The sequence below is a fragment of the Heterocephalus glaber genome, unplaced genomic scaffold (genome assembly GCF_053883595.1).
Source record: "Heterocephalus glaber isolate CG9 unplaced genomic scaffold, H.glaber_assembly_v1.0 deba00001481, whole genome shotgun sequence".
Classification (NCBI taxonomy): domain Eukaryota; kingdom Metazoa; phylum Chordata; class Mammalia; order Rodentia; family Bathyergidae; genus Heterocephalus; species Heterocephalus glaber.
The window spans coordinates 3,256,934-3,267,311 of record NW_028258317.1 but is presented as its reverse complement, the minus strand read 5'-3'; positions in this window follow the sequence as shown (position 1 = coordinate 3,267,311).

The following is a 10,378-nucleotide window of genomic DNA, read 5'->3' as shown; positions in this document are numbered from 1 at the left end:
TTCTTGTCCAAAAGATTATATGAGTATTAGTTAATCAGAAGTAAACAATAACTCAATATTCTTAAAGTAAACAGCAACAGATTCATGAGTAGCATGAACCAACATCATTATAAATGATGGATAACAAATGATGCCACCTGCTGTTACTGATTGGCTTTGTATCTCCCAAAATTATTTTCCTAAAGAGTTATTCCTGCCCCAGTTCCTAAACTCATGCCAGGTACTTAAGTCAGTGTATCAGCTAATCTTTCCTATCACTATTCACACTTCTTAAATTATACCAGGGCTTAGAATTAGACTGTGTTTTCACCATGGACTGAGGTTCTAATAAGATCATAACGAGTTACAACTCCCTCATTCCAGGATACTTGCATAGCTCTATATCCAACAGTCAGCAACTATCAATCCAGATTACCCTGCCTAAAGAACTATGCTCTTGTTTCTTGTCATCTATCTTTGATCAGATCGCTTGACATAGTAGAATTAAAGTTGTCTTAAGTTTCTCTCCTTCTGGTGAGAGGATGTGACCCTACATAACTTGATCAGGCCATTTTCACAAGACCAGATCCTGTTCCATTTTCCTTAAATAGTGAAGAGGTCCTCTCTTGCTGCTCCCTAGGCTCACACCTAAATAACACCACTGTTTGGATTCCCAGACCCCAGATGGTCCTGGTGAGATGCTTCCAAAAACAGCTGGACCCAGGACTGCCCGCTGTCCTGTTAAATTTCAGTTATGCACCTAGAGCTTCCTTCAGGACTACAGAGAGTGTCTTTGCCCAGCCCTAGCTCTTTCTCTCTCTCCATTTTACAGTATTACCAAACTTGACCAATAAAGCATCAGATCCAAGCCATCTTGAGTTATGCCATTGAATTAATTTCAGTGATGAAGGCAAAAGGACTCCCTACAATTATTTCCATTGCCTTCATTTCATTACCAATAACATCAGTCCATCATAAACTCCCTGAAAGGAAAGTCATCACTTTCAATGAGTAAAGCAAAGATTTATATACATCAACCCACTTTGAGAACCTATTTTCCAAAAAAATAAAAAGAATCATAGAGAAAAAATATGAGACAAACTGTTTGAAATAAAGTGAAAAGATGCTTCGATTTCTCCATTCAACTTGCATAGTTATTACAGGACAGGTCTTTGTTCTACATACTGTTGATATAGAAATAAACAAAACAGTGTTAAACACTTGCTCTCATGGAGCACACATTCAGAAAACCACTAGCTCTGTGATCCTAAGTCATTTCACCTTTCTGAACTATGTTTTCTGCATCCACATACCAAAAGCTTTGATCTAGAGGGAAAAAAGTGCCTTTCAGGTCTAACACTCTGAACATGCTAAGTCTGTTGGGAGCAATGCTACATAATTCTAGGGAAAAATCATTTGGTTAGCCTAGTTCTCTTGCCTACAGCCCAGCTACAGAATAACTCCAGTTTGGCCTCCAGTCACAACTGAGACTTCAGTGATCCAGTGATGCTGTGATTCTCCAGGACAAGAAACATCCTGGGAGAACAAACATCTGCTCAGTTCCTCGTTGTTCTTGGATTTAACATCTTGTTTGCCCGAGATGTACTGAACTCTCTGCAAGCCTTCTGTTACACCTTGTTTATCCCAATTTGAACTATTGAACTCTCTCCAAGTCGTTTGTTACATTTGTTTCTCCCGATGTACTGAATTCTCTGCAAGTCATTTGTTACGAGGTACTGAATAAAAGGTGTGGTAAGCTGGGGGCTTTTGTCTTTGCCGCCCAGAGCAGCACTGATCAGACCCAAAGCTCAGCTTCTTCTCAGTCTCATTTTTCTACCTTTCCTGTAATTCGCCGTGTGCTGCCGTGGCTCGCGGGAGACCAGGACTCACTGCAGAGGTTCTGGTAACGTCCCCTTCCCCTGTCCCCTACAAAGTGAATATGGGCAGATTGTATATCATGACGATGGGGGAAAAAATTTGCCTGAATCATGTCAAGGAAAGATGCTAGATAAAATACAATTTAGTCAAATAATATTCACTGAGTACCTATTAGGAGCCAGTAGGAATGTAAAGATGAGTGAATTATATGCTCCCACCCTTTACTATGTCAGTATCTAATGCAACAGGCAGACATATGAAATGACCTGGCTCTTGATAAATTATACTTCTTAATTATTACCAACTTATATAATGTAAAGAAACACAAAGAATATAAAAATTTTTGGAAATCCAGCTACTCAGAGGTTGTCATACTTAATTCCTTGGTGAACAGTCTTTCAGATATCACTCTAAGCATATGTGTGTAAATTTCAGGTAAATTGTTTTCTGACAATAGAAAAATACAGATATTTAAATATTTCATTTTTCCTCAAGTACATAACACAGGCTTCTGTCCTTGGAGACATGTGGGTTTGTATCATCATTTATTTGCTAAAACAAAATCCATTATGTGTTTATACAATTGCATATTTAACCAGCCCCCCATTGATGGGCATTGTATTCTAATTTTCTATATTAAGAATATTAACAGATATTCTAATATTCACTTGGTTTTTTTGTCATTTGTGCCAATACCTCTTTCACATTAAATTTCAAAAGTGGAATATGTCACTGTTTATTTATATTTTATATTTTGAAGCATCAAATTTTCTGCCACAATTCCAGCTACCTTTTAGGAAATTACCTCATTTACCCACACTTCAATTATCCTTATTTTTTTCTGAACTTGTTGAATCTTCACCCATCTAATAAGTGAAATACGTATTGAGGTGGTTTTTTAATTAACTTTTCTTTGAGTATCAGTGAAGTTTAAATTTTTCACACATTTATTGGTTAATATTTCTTCATTTTTTATGTACAGTTTCAACAAGATTTTCCACGTACAAGATTTTCTTTAATTATTGAAAATTTTAAACAGTCACAGAGAAAGAATAGTAAAATAGTTCACCCTGCTTTGACTGTGATTAATTCCTGGACAATCTTTTTTCAGTTTTAAACTTCCTTTCTTCCAATCCTGTGTTCCTTTGATGCAAACCCCATTCATCCTATTATTTCAATTATAGTAAATATTTTTAAAGGATAAGATCTTCCTTCAGAAAATTTTTAATTTAATCCAATTTGTCAAATTTTTCATGTATGATTTCTGATTTTTGTGACATACTCAAGTCATTCTTGAGGCCAAATTGTTTAAGTGTCCATGACTCATTTATGTATTATTGCTCTTCTGTGTTTAACATTGAAATATTTGGTCTACTTCAATATTTCTACTACAAAATTCAATACTGTCTCCCTGTCTTCCAATGCCATTTATTCAATATTTTCTCCAACCAATATAAAACATTTTCCCCAATTTTTATTACGTACTAAATTCCCCCACATACTTAAGACCTATTCTATATTGGTCCATTAATCTGTGGGTTAGTTTTTTCATCAGTAAATACCATACTTATTTAATTTCTTTTATTCTAAAATATTTAAATAACTGGTATGGCAAATTTCCTTATTAGACTTTTTCTCCTTATTTCCTGGCTATTACATCTTTATTCATCCAAATTAATTTTTAAAATAATTTGTATCATATCTCAGAATCCTGTTGTGATCTTAATAGATAATTCCTTAGAATGATAGATTAATTTCAGAATAGTCATTCTTTTCTAAAGGTGAATTTTTCTAACCAAAATAGTGTGTGTCATTTATTTATTTAAGTACTTCATTGTCAGTCAGTGTTCTCTGAGCTTCTTCATATAGCTCTTCTCATTTTCTTTGTAAGTTAGCTAGTTTATATTTTTTCACTGTTATTATGAATTGAAACTTATCTTTTAGAATATTTCTAGTTACTATTTATAGATAAAAAGAGATTGTGTGCATATATACACATATAGGCTTATAGTCACAGTAACTGTGCTAAACTAAAACTATTTTTAAATCTCTTTCTAATTGTAGTATTCTTGACTGGGGATTCAAGACTATTGGATTTAAAGTACTGTAAAATGAGCAGACAAAAGAGGGACCAGGAATGGGACATTATCAGTTGCATCTTTTTGAACACAGCTTATAAATCAGAAGGGTTAACTCTGGCACCTTAAGCATCAGAGAGCCAAAAATGAGTAGGCCAGTGTGTGCAAATAAAACACGTAATTTAGGAGCAAGAAGAGAATTCGAGAAGCGTCTCATAGTTCATTCTGTTCTTGAGAAATACCAACATCGAGAACATGCCTGAAAATGTGGAAGTAGCCCGAAGAGTAGGGGGAAAATGGTCACAGTGTTTGGTCCCATGCTTCAGGTACAAATTAGCCGCCATGGGTCACTACTTAGCAGAGGAGGACTCCATCACAGCCCACTGTGTTGAGGTGGCACAAACAGTACCAGAGCTAGAAAAGACATTCAACTCTTTGGGATTTTTTGTTTGTTTTTTTGTTGGTACCGGAGATCAAACTCGGTTCCTTGCACTTGGGAGGCAGACAGCGGAACCACTGAGCTAAATCCCTGGCCTCAACTGTTTGTTTTTAGAGGAGGGAAATTAGGCTCAGAGAACAAGAGAAATGTTCATAGCTACATTCAAGGCTTTCTAGATGGAGGCTAGCCTGGACCTCTGACTTCAAGCCTTGGATTCTGTTCTTTGTACCATACTGCTTCAAGGAATTTCCTTCTGAGCTTTCTGCGAATTTTTTATTTCTAGTATGTTATTTGGTCTTGTGGACTAGAATATTTCTTGTACAGTATTTCAATAATGTAGAGCCTTGAAGGACTTATTTACCCCTTGTATCAATTAGGAACATTACTGGTTGGTTTCCAAGCAAAAGGTAATTTCAGAGATCTCCACATGACTTCTCTTTGTGGAGATATAAACAAGTGCAAGAATCTGATATAATGTGGTCAGGGAGCTCAGTTTTCTTTTCTTTCTTTTTTGTAATGTGATCCATAGTAGAAACACCACCGAACCATGGCTTTGGGTAAAAGTGACAAATGTCCTATTTTAGCACATAGAGTCTTTTGCAAATCTTCCATTTTGGATGACTGACAGATCTGTGTATGGATTTTATTTATTTTGTGAAATATGTATTTGCAATCACATTATTTATAAAGCTTTATTCCAATTTAATTTTTTTGAACTACATATCGCCATGAGATGAATATAAGAATCTTGGTAACAGATGAGATGAAACATATAAGCAGTCTGCAAATGGTTAATTGACAATGACATCAATGGTCTTTTACAGTAAAATAGGTCAGTTCTTAAAAAGGCAATTGTCATCTATTCTCCAAATGTGCGAAGTGGAAATACTGCACATTCAAACCAGCAATTATTCAAATGCAGGGCTAAGCTAAAATAAAAGAACAGTAAAAATGAATGTTCCCTAAATAGCAAGAATTTAAAATCATGTTCATGCATTTTACCAAACTCATGCCTCTCCAAATGTTCTAAAAACTTTATACACAGTTCCAGAAATTTTGTACTTATTTTATGACATTTTAAAAGCTATCTTTACCTTTTCCCATATCCAGAATAAAGCTGATAGGAATCAGAGTGGAGTGAAAAATAAGAAGTGACAGGTGATAATTTCAGAAAAGATACAATGAAGCTTGTCAATAAAAGCAAACACAAGAACTGAAAGAATTAAAGAATCTGAGGACAAAGAGTTCTGCACATACAGTTCCTCACTCTATTATAATACTGCACAACAGTGATAGGTAGCAAGAGGTAAAACCTATCACATTTACTATATTCTCTTTAAGAAACTATAGAATTTATTCATTTTTAAAAATCTTTTTCAATCAAACCATTCTATTAAAATTATTTTTCACTTTACATTGAAGCACATTTTCTAAAACTTTAAGTAGCTTAATCAAGTAAATATAGTATTAATTGATAGTATTTGAAAATTATTTTCATTTTTAAAATTAATTTTATTAGTACATTTTAAATATACATAATGGTCACATTCATCATAGGGAATTTGTGCCTGTACATGGCATATCTTATTTTCAAGTGGAATCTATTTTAAGGGACAGACTCTTGCATATTTCACACTTACTTGCAGAGCTAAAAGTAATTTTTAATCCAATACTAATTCTCTTGCATCATTTAAATGAGACTTATTTGCCTTCAGGACCCTTCTGTTTGGGAGCATCTCAGAAATCAAATCTGAACATACAAGAGAAATACTACATTGGTGCACTGTAGACTTTAAAATACTACACAAAAACTTTGTAACCATCCCTAATTCAAAAACTGGATTCAGATTATAAATATAGATCATATAGTTTGAAATTATAAAGGCAAAGTTAGAAATTTATTCAATCCAATTTACATAAAATATATTCTAAAGAGGAAAGATACTGTCAATGGGATATTCTTTCTGCACTTTATTGAAACAAAATTTCTGATTTGGTTTGGACAGTGGAAGAGTCAACTCTAAACCAGTGAATTTCTGATCACCAGCAAGGAGGCCTAGGCAGCATTATATCTTACAAATATTTACTTTTCTAAGTCATCAAACTCTCAATTTATTTGAATGATCATTCTCAAAGCCTGATTTCCAAACACTGTTCTCGTGGACATAAACAAAAGCCCTGATTATTTCCCTCTCATTTTGCAGAGTTATGATCTCAGTCCATGCAACATTTCTGTAGGTTCATGTTCCCAAACTCGTATGTGTGTAATCTCTGAGAATCTGTGCCAACTCTTAGGCTATTTCTCATTAAGTCTTGGCTTAAGTGGCTGGTAGGTTCTTTCAGTGATCAAACTACATTTTACAACATTCTTCCACTCATTCCACAGAAATTTTTGAGGGCTGCCTGTGAATCAGGAACTGCAGAAAATCAGTAAACCAAACAGGTAACAAAATTGAGAGTACTGGTACAATTCTAACACTATCCAGGCTACTGTGCACGGAATACCAAATATGTTGAAGCATACAGTGATCCCATACACACTTTGGGGACAAACAGATCTGGTTGGAAATACTGCATTGTGAAATATGCTTTCTAGTATCTCAAAACCACTTATGCTCTAGGAATTTAATTTTGAAGCTTAATCAGATATGTTCTATTAATTTAATTTAGAAGCTTTAACCGGTATGGAGGAAAAGAATAAAACCTGATTTCTGTTCAAAAATCAACTCCTGACTTCCTTGAAGTCTACTCTAGCCAAAAGTTGCTCATCTATACTTAAAGAATAACCTGACTTTGGGCTGAAATACATTGAGGACTTATTGAATTTTGCTTTCGCTTTTCCAAGAAAGCATAAAATAAAGCTTAATGTGGGATTTGTATGTATACTGACTTTCACTAAGCTATTGCCTTTCCAGAAGGTCACTATGCAGAATTTTAGAACTGGAAAGTATCTCTGATGTCATCTATTATGGTAGTATTAAAACCAATAACCACAGGTGAAGGGACGTGGTGCATGTGAAGTAAAGCTTTAAGCCTCACAGACACCCAAACTTCAAACTGGGCAACTCTGCTTTAATATTTAATTTGTTTATGATACCAAGAACATTTATTTTTAAAGGGTATGTAAGTATTAAAAAATAAATTTGAAAACACTGAATTAATTCAAGTCCTTTGTGATATAGATGACAATACTGACATAAAGAACTTGCCAAAGAATGCATGAGTAACAGTATCTATATTCAAATCAGTATCTCCCAATCCTGTTCAGTCTCCTCTAGGCTATATCACCTCTTGGTGAATGTAGAGGATCCTAAGGCTATGATCATAGGATTACAGTGTTTTTGTCCCTTTTATGTTCTTTACTAACTCCTGCAATGTCCTTTTTAAAGCCTCCAGTAGATCAGGACAACTTACAGAATAATAATACCTCAGATTTTTGCTCTAGAAAGGGATTACCAAGTATCAATTACACCAAGGCTTCTTTGTCTACATAGTCTCAAGGCTAAAAAAAAATGAAGATATGCAGTTGTGTTTCCAAATTGGAACCAGAAGAAGGACAAGTGGGTTCTCCTCAAACTTGGCTAAAAAGGGAAGTGGTAGGATTAAGCCAGGACCTTAGTAGGGAAAGACGAGAAGATAGAAAAGAAGGAAGGAGCATCGTCAAGGTTCCTATGACTTCTATATGCCCATTTGAAGCATAAACTTTTCAAATAGAAAGGCAGCCTGAGAATACAGGCGACTTTGGCCACCAGGTGTGTTTCTGTGTTTAACACAATTTAAAGACTGTGCTACACAAATTTCCAGGTAAAGACTTTGATGTGAATGTCACTAAATTTTATAAGTATGTGACCAATAAATGCTCACACATACTTATCCTTGGCTTTCCAATAGGTACGTAGTCATTATATAAGGACATTTATTTGTTGTCTTTACAACTAATAATAATAAATTTCTGTCATTACTCTGACTCTGAAAAAAAGAAACAAAACCTGTCTTATATAAGAAAGAAGACACTCAAGGAAGAACATCTTAGTTACATCTACATAAAAAGGAAGGAGTAAGTAAAATCAAGTTCTTGTTTATCTTTACTAGGCCACCGAGAATTAGCAATCCCCTCACTTTGACTGCAACAGTTTTGAGAGACAATAATTATATCTTGGAATGAACTATCATTCTCTGGATCTAACCTCAGAGCCACAATCTTCTCAGTAACTCAAGTAATGTATACGTATCTATATCTGGATCCTAATATCCTAACTTATTCTGTTAATCTGCTTTAACTATTATCTTGCTTTACCTTTCTTCTCTGGCTTTCTGACTAACTAATTTGGGGCTCTAGTCTACTATTGATCTTCTAATTTATCAATGCAAGATCAAGAATACATCCCCCAAAATTTGTAATGCTCAGTTTTTCGAGCCAATTACACCTTCCTTGAGTTCCAAGCTAGGCCTTGCATACCTACCCCTGCACCCTGTTGGCAATACAAGGAAAATGAAAAATTTCACAACTACATGTCAATTAAATAACACACGTTTGAATGATCATTAGGTCAGAGAAGAAATAAAAAGAGAAGTACCTTGAGACAAACAAACATATACATACAAAAACTTATGGAATACAGCAAAAGCAGTACAAAAAGGGAAGTTTATAGTAATAAACATCTACTTTTAAAATGGGGAGAAGGGTGCAAATAAATTATCTAACTTTATGCCTCACTAGAAAAAGAGGGAGGGGGAGGGATGGGAAAGGAGACCTAAAAAAGAAACAAGTTGCATTATGTACATGTGCCCACTCCCCAAGAAGACTGTAAACTGCATTGACTGCAAACATGTACAATAAAAATATAAAAATATTTTAAAATTTGAAAACAAAAAGTCATGTGATTGTCTCAATACAGAAAAAGCATCAGATTCAGTATCTTTTCATGATAAAAATTATCAAATCAAAAAAGATCTTGCCATTTGCTACAGCATGAATCAACTTGGAAAACATGCTAATTGAAATAAGCTAGAAACAAAATAAATACTACATGATCTTGTTTTTATCAGAAACCTAAAATAGTCAAACTCATAGAAGTAGAGTATAGAATGGTGATTACCAAAGTACTGGGGAGAAGGAATTGAGGTGTTTGTCAAAATGTATGGAACAGCCGGGCATAGTGACACACGCCTGTAATCCCAGCACTTTGAGAAGCTAGATTCAACCCTAGCCTGGGTAACGTAACTTAGTGAGACCTTGTCTCAAGATAATATATTGTGAAAGAGCTGAGATGTAGCTCAGTGCAAAGGGCCTGGGTTCATTCCCCAGTAACCAAAAAAAGGTAAAAATAAACTATATGCATGAAACATAGTTTCAGTTATGCAAAATAAGTAAGTCTACAGAGAACTACTGTACATATATAATGCACAGAGTTAAAATGCTCTATTTTATACTAAAAATGTTGTTAAGAAGATAGCTTTTTTATTAAATATTCTAATTATACAAGAAGGAGGGAGGGGACTTTCAGAGATGATGGTTATGTTTATGGCATTTTTTATGGTGACATTTCACAGGCATATACTTATCTTCAAACTCAAGATATATACATTAAGTATGTACACTTTTTTTGTATGTCAATAATACTTCAATTATGAAAAGAAGTCAGCTTTACAGAGATAAGTAGATAATGACTCTGACACTCATGTTACCATCAGTGGCCACCCTTATACCTGTGGTGATGTCTCTGGAATCCCATAGGTGGTGAGAGTTTCATAAACATTCCATTAGGGTCACGAGATAACAAGGGGCCCAAGGTACTGTGAGCTTGAGGACCAGGTAACTCTTCTTAAAATACTCAAGGACACAGACAGTGTAATTAGGCTCTTTCTTCAGGGGCCTCATCACCTTTTGCCAAATGTGGGCAGAGCTGGAGACTTGAGATGGAATGAAAGCATTATATGTGGGACTATGGCCACAGCCAAATTCCTAAGTGAGTCAGCACTGTGGCTGAGACCCAATCCCAGC